Source organism: Leptidea sinapis, chromosome 3 (assembly GCF_905404315.1).
Source record: "Leptidea sinapis chromosome 3, ilLepSina1.1, whole genome shotgun sequence".
NCBI classification, from domain to species: domain Eukaryota; kingdom Metazoa; phylum Arthropoda; class Insecta; order Lepidoptera; family Pieridae; genus Leptidea; species Leptidea sinapis.
In genome coordinates, this window is record NC_066267.1 from 7377867 (window position 1) to 7398088 (window position 20222).

Below are 20222 nucleotides of genomic sequence, written 5' to 3' on the forward strand. Positions count from 1 at the left end.
GCTGCAGAAGAGGGTTATTCGCGCTATTTATAACAAAATTCAAAGAAATTTAAATATTTCTTTGTAAACATAGTTTTTCGAGGATAAAAAAAGGCCCCTGAGTTTGTAGCGCCCATTCTTCTCAGGTCTGAGCCATTCATTTTGGAATGGGTAGTTTTTGACTTTCAATAAGTGATGTCACATCCTATTTTGAATAAAAATATATGAATTTAGATTTTTTTGAATTTGAATATATATACTATAATAGTATTAATATAGACCATATTAATCAAAGCTAAAACCACATAAATTCAATATGGTAAACCATGCTGCAGTTTCCTAAAATTTTTGAGACTAAAATTCGAGCATAATGCTTTGGCTGTTTCTCAAATATGCGGAGGAATTCAAAGGTTATATTTGAAGTTGACGCCACTTTTTCACTTAAAAGGAAACAGTAGTGCTTAGCAATTTTTTCATACAAACGCATTTGACTGTTTTCCCCTAGGTATATAAGTTAGATCAATATTTTCTTCAAATAAAGTCAATATTATCATCTTTATCTATGTCTCTGACTGTTGCTTTTTCGATATTTTTATTTTCGTAGGCATAATTGTGAAATTTTTCGAAGAGTGTTTGAAATGGTTTAATCTTTTTATATCCAATTTCGAATAAAATTAAATTGTTGACAGCCAAACTCTGATTTTTGAATTTTTTACTCATGGTCTTCAGCGGACCTGCGATTGCCTGCGTTTTACAGAAATATTGACTCAGAATTTTGTGATTGGAGAAAAGTCTCAGTTAATCTTATCTCTTAAAATTAGCTTAAAAGCGTTTCATGTAAAATAGGCACACTATACTTCGAATTGTGGAAACAGCGCGTGGAAATTTACACTAGCAGTTTGTTTCAAATTAATGAATTAATATCTTATCATTTTTCTCCGGAGATGTTTTATACACTTGTATGCCTTGGGATTGCTTGCAGATAGATACATTATTCTGAAATATGAACAGTTTCTGGAAAACTTACAAATACATAATCGCAAACAAAAAAATTTGGTACCTATTTCTCTAATTATTTGGAACGAAATGAAAATAACTTATTGCATTAAGAACTAATGGAGTAGATGGGCAAGAGTCGCTCCGCAAGGAATTAGCACTTATAGTTTTCTATGACCTTCTTAGGCTTCTATGTGTGCCAGTCCAAAACTAATTACCCCAGAACTAATCCAAACGTTTCAACACTACATCTTGAGAAAACGTTATTCAGGGTAACATAAAGATCTAATTAAATAGCGGCAGCTGTTTTCAAGTGATTGCAATTATAGCGGGAATGCAAACTGAATAAAACAAATCTGTATCAAAGCAATTAAAAGTTCTCAAACGTCATCGTAAATTAGAATTAACTTGTTGCACTTAGCGGAAACTTTGTAGTATTGTGGACAATTGCATAATTTAATATTAGAGTGTTGCTGTAAATGTTTGATAAATTAGAAATAGTATGACTAGGTTTTTTTTAATAAACCACTCTTTATGTTATGGTTTATGTAAAGTAAAAACAGTCATCAACGCTGATAGCGAAGCTGTAACATAGATGAATTAGTCATAAATGAAACTAAATAATATGAATAATTTTAATGGAATACTAGTAGACCCGACAGACGCTGTCCTGACGTCTGAAACATAAAAAATCGGTCCAGCCGTTAGGAGGAGTTCATTAACATACACATGAGCATAAGAATTATATTATATGGACGGAATTGAGAATCTAAACCAATCTCAAAAAAAAAATACACACAAAAAAATCATCAAAATCTGAAGACACACAGAAAGTTTCATTAAAATCGGTCCAGCCGTGTAGGAGGAGTTACAACAGACGCGCAAAAGAAATATTTATATTAAGATAGACAATTAGGGCTGTCTCATGTTAAGAGTTAACCACCGCCTAAGATATTTTGCCACAACAAAGGAAGATACTCATCCATGTCTTTTGTCTTCAATAGCAGTGATTCTTTCTCCTTTGTGTAAATGTGTCTTTGTGTAGGGGGTATTCCATTAATCGACACAGCACTGACTATAATATCATTCTCACCATCTGTATATGAGGAATTCCACCACATTGCAGTTTTCAATGAACATTGTTTTTACCAACATTGAAATTTCATGCGCGGTGTTTCCATGTCAGTACGAGTATGACATAGGTACGCTGCACGTAAACCGCACACACTCACCTAAAGTCACAGTTCCTTTAACTCCATCGGTGCAGGTGTTGAAAAGAGTGAGGTCTGTGGAGATCACTTACAACCAGCAAAACCGTACGCTCGTTTGTCGTATTAAAAATGTCTAAGACTTCTATTATTATCAAGTTTGAAGAAATTTTAAAAGAAAGGATAGGCCATATGTATTCTTCATCAATTTCACAAGAATGTAGGTATGCTTCAAGAGATTAAATAAACATAAAGTGTATAATTACGGTTATATTATAACGTAATACCAGCCAGCGGAATTAATTGAGGAGAATAATTGTACGGGTGGGTGAAACGTGAAAAAATATACAATCCGGGGGCGTTTAATTGACTTCTCCTCTTTAATTAGATGACAAATTAGAATATCTTTGTGAGAGAAAATTGGATTTTTCCTTATTGTTTTTGAAGTCGCGAGGGGATAATAGAATATTGTTTTACACTTTGAATATTAAAATTACAAGACTTCAATTTCTAATGCTTATACCTACATTACCTACCTACATACTTACGTCATAGACAATGGATAAACGTTTCAAGCTGGAGGCAGGCAAAAGAAGCGATATCTGCACTATCGCCCAACCTAACAAAAGACACGTCGAAGACACGAATTCAAATTCAAATATTTCTATTCAAAATAGGATTTAAAATCGCTTATTGAATGTCAAAAACGACCACCCATTTGAAATAGTGTGCCTCAGACCTGAGAATAACAGGTGCAAGAAACTCGGCGGGCTTTTTTTTATAAAAAATTGGATTAAAATTTTATGTCGTACAATCAAATCTATAATTAAAAGAATCATGGTGGACACCCTGACGAGTCACACAATGTTATCAAATAAGCTCCTTTTCACAATCGGCGTAACGGACAGCCTTAACTGCAGAGCATGTCTGACTGAAGCTGAAATGGACACAGGTAATACTGGAATGTGCAATGGCCAACCAACCAAACACTTTTATACAATATGGTCGCTCCGAAAAGTCTAAGAAAATCCCAGAATTATTACTGCAAGGAGCTGGGCTTTTTTTATGGAATAAGAGGACAAACGAGCGTACGGGTCACCTGTTGTTAAGTGATCACCGCCCACAATCTCTTGCAACACCAGAGGAATCAGAGGAGCGTTGCCGGCCTTTACGGAAGGTGTACGCGCTTTTTTTGAAGGTACCCATGTCGTATCGTCCCTGAAACACCGCACAAGGAAGCTCATTCCACAGCTTCGTACTACGTGGAAGAAAGCTCCTTGAAAACCGCACTGTTGAGGACCGCCACACATCCAGATAGTGAGGATGATATCCTAACTTGTGGCGTGTCGTGCGAAGGTGGAATTCGGCGGCAAGAATCAGGTTAAATAGCTCTTTGGAACACTCCCCGTGATAAATGCGGTAGAAGACACACAATGCAGTGACTTCTCTACGCAACGCCAAGTGATCCAGCCGTTCACAGAGCACTGGGTCCCCCACAATTTGAGCTGCTCTACGTTGCACGTGGTCAAATGGATCGAGCTGATACTGGGGTGCGCCAGACCAGAGATGACAGCAATACTCCATGTGTGGCCGGGCTTGTTGGAGAACTGGCCAACACTGCACGCAAAATGGACCCAACTAATAATAATAAGACCATACCAATCTTAACTATTGATATCAAATAAATAATAAAAAAACAAGCAGGTACTTGCGGCTTTGCCCGTGCATACTTCGTTGTAATATTTTATGGTTTTTCGACGTCAAAATCTCCTGTTAGATCGCCGTGAGTAGACGTGGTTGGATTATATGGATCACTGTGGAAGTTTTTAGACATATACGGCACTCACGGACTCACGGCGTTGCCTCGCGCCGTGTATACCGTGTCTGACCCTCGCCGTGTTAAATCATGGGGTGATTTTCATCAGTGATGTGTTGAAGGCAAATGTCATTGGATTTGCGTTGTTTAATGTGATCACTACTGCCTACACTCTCTTGCAACACCGGAATAATTTTAGGAACATTGCCGGTATACACTTTTTTACCCATACAGGTGTCATGTCTTATCGTTCTGGACGCACCGCGGTGCGTCCAGTGGTGAAGTCTATTCCAAAGAGTATAGAAAGTTGTTAAATATTCCATACTGCGATTATTTAGATGGTGTGAATTGTAATCAGTTTATGGTTTATGGTGTGAAAGTGGAAAGGAGCGGCAGGGACCGCCGTGATACATGCATAAGAAGATACAAAACGAAATGGCGTCTCTACGCAGCGCCAAGTGATCGACCAGTACAGAGAACTGGATCTCTGATTATTTCAACAGCTTTGCGTTGCACGGAATCAAACCGCTTAAGCCAATTCTGTGATTCACAAGACTAACGATCTGTAAATAATATGTAGCCTGACCTGCGGTTCGTAGAGCGACAGATCGCCCTGCGTAATTTGTGGTGCGCGATCCAAGCCCTTTTGCCATTATGCCCGTGAAGCAACCTAAGACTACCGTTTCAGTGGATGAGTGTGATCGAAGTGTGAAGATGTGGCAGCAGTGCTCGCCGGTTCTCAAAACTGACCTATGCGAACCATAACACTGCTAGAACTTCACGCCGGTTTTCCGTGCGAGTGTGGTATTATTCCGGTTGAGTGTATCCCGTTTTTGATTTAATTGTTAGATACCAATATGACTCCTACATAGAAAATACCATAAGCACAAATTCATTCACTTTTCGTTCGAGGGTAGCATAACAACGATCTATATAGCCTAGTGGTTAGTGACCCTGCCCAATGAGCTAGAAGTCCCGGAGTTGGAATTTATAATGCCATGGATGTTAATTTGAATTAATGTATGTTTAAGGATGTAAATGCTTAGCTTGTGGCAAGATAATTTATGTAAAAGTGTAGCAATATTATTATTTTTGTGATTTAAAGGGATTTTATAAGATGGGATGATCACAAATTAACAAATGAAACCCACAAAAATGAAAATGTTGAAAAAATAAATATACTTATATAACTCCAACGATCAGGTTTATTTCACTCTTAACAGGGGCTTACAAAATTGGGAAGGAAAATAAATCCACATATAAAATAACAAGCAATTAATATATCAAACACTTGAACCGACAAATTCCCACAAAATCTCCATCGTAATATACAGGTTGCGTAATCTTCCGCCGTCGTCAAACTCAAATGATCAATTAAGGAACTCTATGGTGCGGTAAGACCACGTTCAACAATATTAAGGAGATTAATATAAAATGCAAAAATATTTACTTCATCTTCACAATCTAGATAAATCATATTTTTTCGTAACTTTAATATAGACACTCTCAAACTAGAACTAAGTTAGACGTGTCTTATCAAGGAGTCATTACAATTTTGTGAAAAAGGAGTGAAAACTTCAGCCAAAGTATATCAAGATACAGTCACTTTTTCAAAATATACCGTGGACTTATCTATACTAATATTATAAAGCTGCAGTGTTTGTTTGTTTGTTTGAACGCGCTAATCTCTGGTACTACTGGTCCGATTTGAATGATTATTTCAGTGTTGGGTAGTCCATTTATCGAGGAAGGCTATAAGCTATGTTTTTTTTCAAAATTAGGGATCCGTAATAAAATTGCTATTTTGTAACACAAGGTGTAAAATCGAAAACCTGTTTTTGCGTGCGCTGCAAAAACTATTGACAATAGAACAAAATGATGTACAGGCTATAATATAGGCAATATTTTATTACTTATAAAACTATCGCGTGAATTATACTTTATATAGCAAAACAACGTTTGCCGGGTCAGCTAGTATATAAATATACAGCAGGACTCTGCACCTAGTCACAAGGCACGAACTACCCAAGCCTGGCATGAAACCAACGTTCCGGACTTTATAAGAGTTGAAGACTGGCCCTCATCTAGTCCAGACTTCAATCCTTTAGACTTCAAATTACCAGCTCAGCATATCATTTTTAATTTATTGGCAGAAGATTTTTAACTTAACAGAAAAAAAATATTTAAATTTGAATTTAGAATAATTGTTTGGTGGTTGCATCTAAACCATGAACCTTATGAAGAATAGTTGTGCCAAAGAGGATGTAAATAACTAGTCTGGCCATAAATACTGATACACAAAAACTTTTCTTTTTTTCAACTTTTTGATTATTTTGAAATTGGAACACGTATATTTTTTTAAAAACTTATTTCGGTGTTGTGCCATTTCACATATTTTTCGTGTTCATTATCAAATTACAATATGGAATGGGGTGTTAAAGAAAATTGGATTGCAGTGTCAAGGCGATCCTTGCACAAAGTGGGTATGGAGCTGTCGATCATATTCCGTACACTTCAAAAGCTTGGTATCAGCCATATGTTCGTATATCGTACTATCAACAGATACAGCAACACTTCGTCTGTCGGAGACCAGAAAAGTTCGGGGTGGCCGCGTATTGTTAGAACTACAAAGGCTGTTAATGCTGTTAAAGCCAGACTTCATGGAAACCCCATTAGGAAGCAAAAAATCTTATCGCGAGAAATGAAGATTCCCTAGAAATTTTTTTTATTTTTTGATGAGACGTTAATATATGTATTATAAATATGTAGGCATAAATTTAAATAATATTACATTTCATCATTTAAAAAAAACATAAGTATTAGACGTGCAGTCATTTGACATAAGTTTGAAATAGTAGTAATTACAATATGGCGATTGGCGACGAAGTATAATCCGGCTAAGTTTGAAAGCAAACAGTTGCTTAAAACGTAGTGGATTTCGGATCTCTATTTTTTACAAGATTATAGCCGTCATCTGTCAATCTATCATAACTGCACGTTTAATACAATCGAGTGAATCGCTTTTTTCTCTGAGAGTTTCGCTAGGCTGAGTTGTGCAATAAAATTCGTCTTTGAAACGATGTGCCTCTATCAAAAATGTTTATATTCATGCAATTTTTTTTTATTACCTTTAAGCATTCTAGAATTATTTACAAGCAATCCCTTATTTCTAGTGTTATAATAATGAAAATCACTATTAAGAGCATAAAGGTGACGATAATGCTGTTAAAGCCAGAATTCATGGAAACCCCATTAGGAAGCAAAAAATCTTATCGCGAGAAATGAAGATTCCCGCCAGGACTCTGTCGCGTATTATAAAATAAGACCTGAGGTGCTTATCGCCGATATACAGGACATGCCCTAAATCATCTTTATAATAAAGAGAGTGGATCGTTCAAAACGCATTCTGTCGCGATACGCAGGTGAAAGACACAGAAATATCCTCTTTACCGATGAAAAAATTTTCACGATTGAAGTACACTACTATAAGCAAAATGATAAAGTGTAAGCTCACAGTTCTAAAGAAGCTGCTCAAGTTGTCGGAAAGGTACAACGTGGTCATCATCCTGTGTCAGTGATAGATTTTTGGGACGTGTCTTATCAAGGAGTCATTACAATTTTGTGAAAAAGGAGTGAAAACTTCAGCCAAAGTATATCAAGATACAGTCACTTTTTCAAAATATACCGTGAACTTATATATAAATATACAGCAGGACTCTGCACCTAGTCACAAGGCACGAACTACCCAAGCCTGACATGAAACCTACGTTTCGGACTATAGAGTTGAAGACTGGCCCTCATCTAGCCCAGACCTCAACCCTTTAGACTTCAAATTATGGTCAGTTTTAGAGGACATGGCCTGCTCTAAACGACACGGCGACATTGAGTCTGTTAGGAATCTTTGGAGCAAGCAGTGGCGAAATTTTCCTTGGAAACAGTGCGTAAATCCATAGATTTGTGGCTAAGCAGATTAAAGGCCTGTATAAAAGCTAAAGGTGGTCATTTCGAATAGAATATTTTTATATTTTTTGATGAGACGTTAATATATGTATTATAAATATGTAAGCATAAATTTAAATAATATTACATTTCATCATTTAAAAAAAAACATAAGTATTAGACGTGTAGTCATTTGACATAAGTTTGAAATAGTAGTAATTACAATATGGCGATTGGCGACGAAGTATAATCCGGCTAAGTTTGAAAGCAAACAGTTGCTTAAAACGTAGTGGATTTCGGATCTCTATTTTTTACAAGATTATAGCCGTCATCTGTCAATCTATCATAACTGCACGTTTAATACAATCGAGTGAATCGCTTTTTTCTCTGAAAGTTTCGCTAGGCTAAGTTGTGCAATAAAATTCGTCTTTGAAACGATGTGCCTCTATCAATAATGTTTATATTCATGCAATTTTTTTTATTACCTTAAATGAAATATTTGATATTAAAAAAACTTTTTACCTTAAAACTGATTCATTTATTTTATATGCAAGTGCATTACAACAATAATAATTGTAAAATACTCATTGATTTTAATGAATGACCTTGCCGATCTTATAAATCGTCAAATAAACGTACTTTTGAATTCGATAACCGAAAAAATAAAACAAAAATACATGCTGACCTTACTTATACTATATTTCGCATGAGCATTAAAAATTCAAAATGATGAGAATAATTAATTTTTAAATACATTTTAAATATAATATTTATATTTATATCTCGCTAAAACTCGAGAACGGCTGGACCGATTTGTTTAATTTTGGTCTTGAATTATTTGTGGAAGTCCAGTTCGATTTTTCTTTGAAATTGGAACACGTATATTTTTTTTAAAACTTATTTCGGTGTCGTGCCATTTAACATATTTTTCGTGTTCATTATCAAATTACAATATGGAATGGGGTGTTAAAGAAAATTGGATTGCAGTGTCAAGGCGATCCTTGCACAAAGTGGGTATGGAGCCGTCGATCATATTCCGTCCACTTCAAAAGCTTGGTATCAGCCATATGTTCGTATATCGTACTATTAACAGATACAGCAACACTTCGTCTGTCAAAGACCAGAAAGATCGGGGCGGCCGCGTATTGTTAGAACTACAAAAGCTGTTAATAAAGGCATAAAAGGCATTTATTTTCTCAAAATTGATTCCTTTAGAATTCTTTTTGATGTCATTTCTAATAACTACTAGCTACTACTACCGCTTCGGAAACAAATGGCGCTCTGAGAGAGAAGAAGCGGCGCAAGAAACTCTCCCAGCATTCTTTTTTTGCGCTCTTTTCAATAAAAATATACAATATTGTACAATCATTTCTATCGCTATAAAATAATCACAATCTAGTCCCAGGCTGTCCGATAATTTAGATATTCAGCAGTGGAGTAATAGGATTTACGACTGAGCCATTTTTTTTATAAAACATTTAAATTTATCGATAGACAATGCCTGAACAGTGGCTGGGACTTTATTATAGAAGTGTATACATTTACCCTTAAAGCTATTATATATTTTATGAAGCATTCTAGAATTATTTACAAGCAATCCCTTATTTCTAGTGTTATAATAATGAAAATCACTATTAAGAGCATAAAGGTGACGATAATGCTGTTAAAGCCAGAATTCATGGAAACCCCATTAGGAAGCAAAAAATCTTATCGCGAGAAATGAAGATTCCCGCCAGGACTCTGTCGCGTATTATAAAATAAGACCTGAGGTGCTTATCGCCGATATACAGGACATGCCCTAAATCATCTTTATAATAAAGAGAGTGGATCGTTCAAAACGCATTCTGTCGCGATACGCAGGTGAAAGACACAGAAATATCCTCTTTACCGATGAAAAAATTTTCACGATTGAAGTACACTACTATAAGCAAAATGATAAAGTGTAAGCTCACAGTTCTAAAGAAGCTGCTCAAGTTGTCGGAAAGGTACAACGTGGTCATCATCCTGTGTCAGTGATAGATTTTTGGGACGTGTCTTATCAAGGAGTCATTACAATTTTGTGAAAAAGGAGTGAAAACTTCAGCCAAAGTATATCAAGATACAGTCACTTTTTCAAAATATACCGTGAACTTATATATAAATATACAGCAGGACTCTGCACCTAGTCACAAGGCACGAACTACCCAAGCCTGACATGAAACCTACGTTTCGGACTATAGAGTTGAAGACTGGCCCTCATCTAGCCCAGACCTCAACCCTTTAGACTTCAAATTATGGTCAGTTTTAGAGGACATGGCCTGCTCTAAACGACACGGCGACATTGAGTCTGTTAGAAATCTTTGGAGCAAGCAGTGGCGAAATTTTCCTTGGAAACAGTGCGTAAATCCATAGATTTGTGGCTAAGCAGATTAAAGGCCTGTATAAAAGCTAAAGGTGGTCATTTCGAATAGAATATTTTTATATTTTTTGATGAGACGTTAATATATGTATTATAAATATGTAAGCATAAATTTAAATAATATTACATTTCATCATTTAAAAAAAAACATAAGTATTAGACGTGTAGTCATTTGACATAAGTTTGAAATAGTAGTAATTACAATATGGCGATTGGCGACGAAGTATAATCCGGCTAAGTTTGAAAGCAAACAGTTGCTTAAAACGTAGTGGATTTCGGATCTCTATTTTTTACAAGATTATAGCCGTCATCTGTCAATCTATCATAACTGCACGTTTAATACAATCGAGTGAATCGCTTTTTTCTCTGAAAGTTTCGCTAGGCTAAGTTGTGCAATAAAATTCGTCTTTGAAACGATGTGCCTCTATCAATAATGTTTATATTCATGCAATTTTTTTTATTACCTTAAATGAAATATTTGATATTAAAAAAACTTTTTACCTTAAAACTGATTCATTTATTTTATATGCAAGTGCATTACAACAATAATAATTGTAAAATACTCATTGATTTTAATGAATGACCTTGCCGATCTTATAAATCGTCAAATAAACGTACTTTTGAATTCGATAACCGAAAAAATAAAACAAAAATACATGCTGACCTTACTTATACTATATTTCGCATGAGCATTAAAAATTCAAAATGATGAGAATAATTAATTTTTAAATACATTTTAAATATAATATTTATATTTATATCTCGCTAAAACTCGAGAACGGCTGGACCGATTTGTTTAATTTTGGTCTTGAATTATTTGTGGAAGTCCAGTTCGATTTTTCTTTGAAATTGGAACACGTATATTTTTTTTAAAACTTATTTCGGTGTCGTGCCATTTAACATATTTTTCGTGTTCATTATCAAATTACAATATGGAATGGGGTGTTAAAGAAAATTGGATTGCAGTGTCAAGGCGATCCTTGCACAAAGTGGGTATGGAGCCGTCGATCATATTCCGTCCACTTCAAAAGCTTGGTATCAGCCATATGTTCGTATATCGTACTATTAACAGATACAGCAACACTTCGTCTGTCAAAGACCAGAAAGATCGGGGCGGCCGCGTATTGTTAGAACTACAAAAGCTGTTAATAAAGGCATAAAAGGCATTTATTTTCTCAAAATTGATTCCTTTAGAATTCTTTTTGATGTCATTTCTAATAACTACTAGCTACTACTACCGCTTCGGAAACAAATGGCGCTCTGAGAGAGAAGAAGCGGCGCAAGAAACTCTCCCAGCATTCTTTTTTTGCGCTCTTTTCAATAAAAATATACAATATTGTACAATCATTTCTATCGCTATAAAATAATCACAATCTAGTCCCAGGCTGTCCGATAATTTAGATATTCAGCAGTGGAGTAATAGGATTTACGACTGAGCCATTTTTTTTATAAAACATTTAAATTTATCGATAGACAATGCCTGAACAGTGGCTGGGACTTTATTATAGAAGTGTATACATTTACCCTTAAAGCTATTATATATTTTATGAAGCATTCTAGAATTATTTACAAGCAATCCCTTATTTCTAGTGTTATAATAATGAAAATCACTATTAAGAGCATAAAGGTGACGATAATGCTGTTAAAGCCAGAATTCATGGAAACCCCATTAGGAAGCAAAAAATCTTATCGCGAGAAATGAAGATTCCCGCCAGGACTCTGTCGCGTATTATAAAATAAGACCTGAGGTGCTTATCGCCGATATACAGGACATGCCCTAAATCATCTTTATAATAAAGAGAGTGGATCGTTCAAAACGCATTCTGTCGCGATACGCAGGTGAAAGACACAGAAATATCCTCTTTACCGATGAAAAAATTTTCACGATTGAAGTACACTACTATAAGCAAAATGATAAAGTGTAAGCTCACAGTTCTAAAGAAGCTGCTCAAGTTGTCGGAAAGGTACAACGTGGTCATCATCCTGTGTCAGTGATAGATTTTTGGGACGTGTCTTATCAAGGAGTCATTACAATTTTGTGAAAAAGGAGTGAAAACTTCAGCCAAAGTATATCAAGATACAGTCACTTTTTCAAAATATACCGTGAACTTATATATAAATATACAGCAGGACTCTGCACCTAGTCACAAGGCACGAACTACCCAAGCCTGACATGAAACCTACGTTTCGGACTATAGAGTTGAAGACTGGCCCTCATCTAGCCCAGACCTCAACCCTTTAGACTTCAAATTATGGTCAGTTTTAGAGGACATGGCCTGCTCTAAACGACACGGCGACATTGAGTCTGTTAGAAATCTTTGGAGCAAGCAGTGGCGAAATTTTCCTTGGAAACAGTGCGTAAATCCATAGATTTGTGGCTAAGCAGATTAAAGGCCTGTATAAAAGCTAAAGGTGGTCATTTCGAATAGAATATTTTTATATTTTTTGATGAGACGTTAATATATGTATTATAAATATGTAAGCATAAATTTAAATAATATTACATTTCATCATTTAAAAAAAAACATAAGTATTAGACGTGTAGTCATTTGACATAAGTTTGAAATAGTAGTAATTACAATATGGCGATTGGCGACGAAGTATAATCCGGCTAAGTTTGAAAGCAAACAGTTGCTTAAAACGTAGTGGATTTCGGATCTCTATTTTTTACAAGATTATAGCCGTCATCTGTCAATCTATCATAACTGCACGTTTAATACAATCGAGTGAATCGCTTTTTTCTCTGAAAGTTTCGCTAGGCTAAGTTGTGCAATAAAATTCGTCTTTGAAACGATGTGCCTCTATCAATAATGTTTATATTCATGCAATTTTTTTTATTACCTTAAATGAAATATTTGATATTAAAAAAACTTTTTACCTTAAAACTGATTCATTTATTTTATATGCAAGTGCATTACAACAATAATAATTGTAAAATACTCATTGATTTTAATGAATGACCTTGCCGATCTTATAAATCGTCAAATAAACGTACTTTTGAATTCGATAACCGAAAAAATAAAACAAAAATACATGCTGACCTTACTTATACTATATTTCGCATGAGCATTAAAAATTCAAAATGATGAGAATAATTAATTTTTAAATACATTTTAAATATAATATTTATATTTATATCTCGCTAAAACTCGAGAACGGCTGGACCGATTTGTTTAATTTTGGTCTTGAATTATTTGTGGAAGTCCAGTTCGATTTTTCTTTGAAATTGGAACACGTATATTTTTTTTAAAACTTATTTCGGTGTCGTGCCATTTAACATATTTTTCGTGTTCATTATCAAATTACAATATGGAATGGGGTGTTAAAGAAAATTGGATTGCAGTGTCAAGGCGATCCTTGCACAAAGTGGGTATGGAGCCGTCGATCATATTCCGTCCACTTCAAAAGCTTGGTATCAGCCATATGTTCGTATATCGTACTATTAACAGATACAGCAACACTTCGTCTGTCAAAGACCAGAAAGATCGGGGCGGCCGCGTATTGTTAGAACTACAAAAGCTGTTAATAAAGGCATAAAAGGCATTTATTTTCTCAAAATTGATTCCTTTAGAATTCTTTTTGATGTCATTTCTAATAACTACTAGCTACTACTACCGCTTCGGAAACAAATGGCGCTCTGAGAGAGAAGAAGCGGCGCAAGAAACTCTCCCAGCATTCTTTTTTTGCGCTCTTTTCAATAAAAATATACAATATTGTACAATCATTTCTATCGCTATAAAATAATCACAATCTAGTCCCAGGCTGTCCGATAATTTAGATATTCAGCAGTGGAGTAATAGGATTTACGACTGAGCCATTTTTTTTATAAAACATTTAAATTTATCGATAGACAATGCCTGAACAGTGGCTGGGACTTTATTATAGAAGTGTATACATTTACCCTTAAAGCTATTATATATTTTATGAAGCATTCTAGAATTATTTACAAGCAATCCCTTATTTCTAGTGTTATAATAATGAAAATCACTATTAAGAGCATAAAGGTGACGATAATGCTGTTAAAGCCAGAATTCATGGAAACCCCATTAGGAAGCAAAAAATCTTATCGCGAGAAATGAAGATTCCCGCCAGGACTCTGTCGCGTATTATAAAATAAGACCTGAGGTGCTTATCGCCGATATACAGGACATGCCCTAAATCATCTTTATAATAAAGAGAGTGGATCGTTCAAAACGCATTCTGTCGCGATACGCAGGTGAAAGACACAGAAATATCCTCTTTACCGATGAAAAAATTTTCACGATTGAAGTACACTACTATAAGCAAAATGATAAAGTGTAAGCTCACAGTTCTAAAGAAGCTGCTCAAGTTGTCGGAAAGGTACAACGTGGTCATCATCCTGTGTCAGTGATAGATTTTTGGGACGTGTCTTATCAAGGAGTCATTACAATTTTGTGAAAAAGGAGTGAAAACTTCAGCCAAAGTATATCAAGATACAGTCACTTTTTCAAAATATACCGTGAACTTATATATAAATATACAGCAGGACTCTGCACCTAGTCACAAGGCACGAACTACCCAAGCCTGACATGAAACCTACGTTTCGGACTATAGAGTTGAAGACTGGCCCTCATCTAGCCCAGACCTCAACCCTTTAGACTTCAAATTATGGTCAGTTTTAGAGGACATGGCCTGCTCTAAACGACACGGCGACATTGAGTCTGTTAGAAATCTTTGGAGCAAGCAGTGGCGAAATTTTCCTTGGAAACAGTGCGTAAATCCATAGATTTGTGGCTAAGCAGATTAAAGGCCTGTATAAAAGCTAAAGGTGGTCATTTCGAATAGAATATTTTTATATTTTTTGATGAGACGTTAATATATGTATTATAAATATGTAAGCATAAATTTAAATAATATTACATTTCATCATTTAAAAAAAAACATAAGTATTAGACGTGTAGTCATTTGACATAAGTTTGAAATAGTAGTAATTACAATATGGCGATTGGCGACGAAGTATAATCCGGCTAAGTTTGAAAGCAAACAGTTGCTTAAAACGTAGTGGATTTCGGATCTCTATTTTTTACAAGATTATAGCCGTCATCTGTCAATCTATCATAACTGCACGTTTAATACAATCGAGTGAATCGCTTTTTTCTCTGAAAGTTTCGCTAGGCTAAGTTGTGCAATAAAATTCGTCTTTGAAACGATGTGCCTCTATCAATAATGTTTATATTCATGCAATTTTTTTTATTACCTTAAATGAAATATTTGATATTAAAAAAACTTTTTACCTTAAAACTGATTCATTTATTTTATATGCAAGTGCATTACAACAATAATAATTGTAAAATACTCATTGATTTTAATGAATGACCTTGCCGATCTTATAAATCGTCAAATAAACGTACTTTTGAATTCGATAACCGAAAAAATAAAACAAAAATACATGCTGACCTTACTTATACTATATTTCGCATGAGCATTAAAAATTCAAAATGATGAGAATAATTAATTTTTAAATACATTTTAAATATAATATTTATATTTATATCTCGCTAAAACTCGAGAACGGCTGGACCGATTTGTTTAATTTTGGTCTTGAATTATTTGTGGAAGTCCAGTTCGATTTTTCTTTGAAATTGGAACACGTATATTTTTTTTAAAACTTATTTCGGTGTCGTGCCATTTAACATATTTTTCGTGTTCATTATCAAATTACAATATGGAATGGGGTGTTAAAGAAAATTGGATTGCAGTGTCAAGGCGATCCTTGCACAAAGTGGGTATGGAGCCGTCGATCATATTCCGTCCACTTCAAAAGCTTGGTATCAGCCATATGTTCGTATATCGTACTATTAACAGATACAGCAACACTTCGTCTGTCAAAGACCAGAAAGATCGGGGCGGCCGCGTATTGTTAGAACTACAAAAGCTGTTAATAAAGGCATAAAAGGCATTTATTTTCTCAAAATTGATTCCTTTAGAATTCTTTTTGATGTCATTTCTAATAACTACTAGCTACTACTACCGCTTCGGAAACAAATGGCGCTCTGAGAGAGAAGAAGCGGCGCAAGAAACTCTCCCAGCATTCTTTTTTTGCGCTCTTTTCAATAAAAATATACAATATTGTACAATCATTTCTATCGCTATAAAATAATCACAATCTAGTCCCAGGCTGTCCGATAATTTAGATATTCAGCAGTGGAGTAATAGGATTTACGACTGAGCCATTTTTTTTATAAAACATTTAAATTTATCGATAGACAATGCCTGAACAGTGGCTGGGACTTTATTATAGAAGTGTATACATTTACCCTTAAAGCTATTATATATTTTATGAAGCATTCTAGAATTATTTACAAGCAATCCCTTATTTCTAGTGTTATAATAATGAAAATCACTATTAAGAGCATAAAGGTGACGATAATGCTGTTAAAGCCAGAATTCATGGAAACCCCATTAGGAAGCAAAAAATCTTATCGCGAGAAATGAAGATTCCCGCCAGGACTCTGTCGCGTATTATAAAATAAGACCTGAGGTGCTTATCGCCGATATACAGGACATGCCCTAAATCATCTTTATAATAAAGAGAGTGGATCGTTCAAAACGCATTCTGTCGCGATACGCAGGTGAAAGACACAGAAATATCCTCTTTACCGATGAAAAAATTTTCACGATTGAAGTACACTACTATAAGCAAAATGATAAAGTGTAAGCTCACAGTTCTAAAGAAGCTGCTCAAGTTGTCGGAAAGGTACAACGTGGTCATCATCCTGTGTCAGTGATAGATTTTTGGGACGTGTCTTATCAAGGAGTCATTACAATTTTGTGAAAAAGGAGTGAAAACTTCAGCCAAAGTATATCAAGATACAGTCACTTTTTCAAAATATACCGTGAACTTATATATAAATATACAGCAGGACTCTGCACCTAGTCACAAGGCACGAACTACCCAAGCCTGACATGAAACCTACGTTTCGGACTATAGAGTTGAAGACTGGCCCTCATCTAGCCCAGACCTCAACCCTTTAGACTTCAAATTATGGTCAGTTTTAGAGGACATGGCCTGCTCTAAACGACACGGCGACATTGAGTCTGTTAGAAATCTTTGGAGCAAGCAGTGGCGAAATTTTCCTTGGAAACAGTGCGTAAATCCATAGATTTGTGGCTAAGCAGATTAAAGGCCTGTATAAAAGCTAAAGGTGGTCATTTCGAATAGAATATTTTTATATTTTTTGATGAGACGTTAATATATGTATTATAAATATGTAAGCATAAATTTAAATAATATTACATTTCATCATTTAAAAAAAAACATAAGTATTAGACGTGTAGTCATTTGACATAAGTTTGAAATAGTAGTAATTACAATATGGCGATTGGCGACGAAGTATAATCCGGCTAAGTTTGAAAGCAAACAGTTGCTTAAAACGTAGTGGATTTCGGATCTCTATTTTTTACAAGATTATAGCCGTCATCTGTCAATCTATCATAACTGCACGTTTAATACAATCGAGTGAATCGCTTTTTTCTCTGAAAGTTTCGCTAGGCTAAGTTGTGCAATAAAATTCGTCTTTGAAACGATGTGCCTCTATCAATAATGTTTATATTCATGCAATTTTTTTTATTACCTTAAATGAAATATTTGATATTAAAAAAACTTTTTACCTTAAAACTGATTCATTTATTTTATATGCAAGTGCATTACAACAATAATAATTGTAAAATACTCATTGATTTTAATGAATGACCTTGCCGATCTTATAAATCGTCAAATAAACGTACTTTTGAATTCGATAACCGAAAAAATAAAACAAAAATACATGCTGACCTTACTTATACTATATTTCGCATGAGCATTAAAAATTCAAAATGATGAGAATAATTAATTTTTAAATACATTTTAAATATAATATTTATATTTATATCTCGCTAAAACTCGAGAACGGCTGGACCGATTTGTTTAATTTTGGTCTTGAATTATTTGTGGAAGTCCAGTTCGATTTTTCTTTGAAATTGGAACACGTATATTTTTTTTAAAACTTATTTCGGTGTCGTGCCATTTAACATATTTTTCGTGTTCATTATCAAATTACAATATGGAATGGGGTGTTAAAGAAAATTGGATTGCAGTGTCAAGGCGATCCTTGCACAAAGTGGGTATGGAGCCGTCGATCATATTCCGTCCACTTCAAAAGCTTGGTATCAGCCATATGTTCGTATATCGTACTATTAACAGATACAGCAACACTTCGTCTGTCAAAGACCAGAAAGATCGGGGCGGCCGCGTATTGTTAGAACTACAAAAGCTGTTAATAAAGGCATAAAAGGCATTTATTTTCTCAAAATTGATTCCTTTAGAATTCTTTTTGATGTCATTTCTAATAACTACTAGCTACTACTACCGCTTCGGAAACAAATGGCGCTCTGAGAGAGAAGAAGCGGCGCAAGAAACTCTCCCAGCATTCTTTTTTTGCGCTCTTTTCAATAAAAATATACAATATTGTACAATCATTTCTATCGCTATAAAATAATCACAATCTAGTCCCAGGCTGTCCGATAATTTAGATATTCAGCAGTGGAGTAATAGGATTTACGACTGAGCCATTTTTTTTATAAAACATTTAAATTTATCGATAGACAATGCCTGAACAGTGGCTGGGACTTTATTATAGAAGTGTATACATTTACCCTTAAAGCTATTATATATTTTATGAAGCATTCTAGAATTATTTACAAGCAATCCCTTATTTCTAGTGTTATAATAATGAAAATCACTATTAAGAGCATAAAGGTGACGATAATGCTGTTAAAGCCAGAATTCATGGAAACCCCATTAGGAAGCAAAAAATCTTATCGCGAGAAATGAAGATTCCCGCCAGGACTCTGTCGCGTATTATAAAATAAGACCTGAGGTGCTTATCGCCGATATACAGGACATGCCCTAAATCATCTTTATAATAAAGAGAGTGGATCGTTCAAAACGCATTCTGTCGCGATACGCAGGTGAAAGACACAGAAATATCCTCTTTACCGATGAAAAAATTTTCACGATTGAAGTACACTACTATAAGCAAAATGATAAAGTGTAAGCTCACAGTTCTAAAGAAGCTGCTCAAGTTGTCGGAAAGGTACAACGTGGTCATCATCCTGTGTCAGTGATAGATTTTTGGGACGTGTCTTATCAAGGAGTCATTACAATTTTGTGAAAAAGGAGTGAAAACTTCAGCCAAAGTATATCAAGATACAGTCACTTTTTCAAAATATACCGTGAACTTATATATAAATATACAGCAGGACTCTGCACCTAGTCACAAGGCACGAACTACCCAAGCCTGACATGAAACCTACGTTTCGGACTATAGAGTTGAAGACTGGCCCTCATCTAGCCCAGACCTCAACCCTTTAGACTTCAAATTATGGTCAGTTTTAGAGGACATGGCCTGCTCTAAACGACACGGCGACATTGAGTCTGTTAGAAATCTTTGGAGCAAGCAGTGGCGAAATTTTCCTTGGAAACAGTGCGTAAATCCATAGATTTGTGGCTAAGCAGATTAAAGGCCTGTATAAAAGCTAAAGGTGGTCATTTCGAATAGAATATTTTTATATTTTTTGATGAGACGTTAATATATGTATTATAAATATGTAAGCATAAATTTAAATAATATTACATTTCATCATTTAAAAAAAAACATAAGTATTAGACGTGTAGTCATTTGACATAAGTTTGAAATAGTAGTAATTACAATATGGCGATTGGCGACGAAGTATAATCCGGCTAAGTTTGAAAGCAAACAGTTGCTTAAAACGTAGTGGATTTCGGATCTCTATTTTTTACAAGATTATAGCCGTCATCTGTCAATCTATCATAACTGCACGTTTAATACAATCGAGTGAATCGCTTTTTTCTCTGAAAGTTTCG

General features: G+C 34.9%; 1 protein-coding gene across 1 annotated transcript in view; it reads right to left on the reverse strand.

Moving 5' to 3' along the window:
* The window catches only part of LOC126979417 (beta-3 adrenergic receptor-like), a 167191-nt gene that overhangs the window by 19786 nt on the left and 127183 nt on the right, over nt 1–20222 (reverse strand). The window lies entirely within an intron of this gene.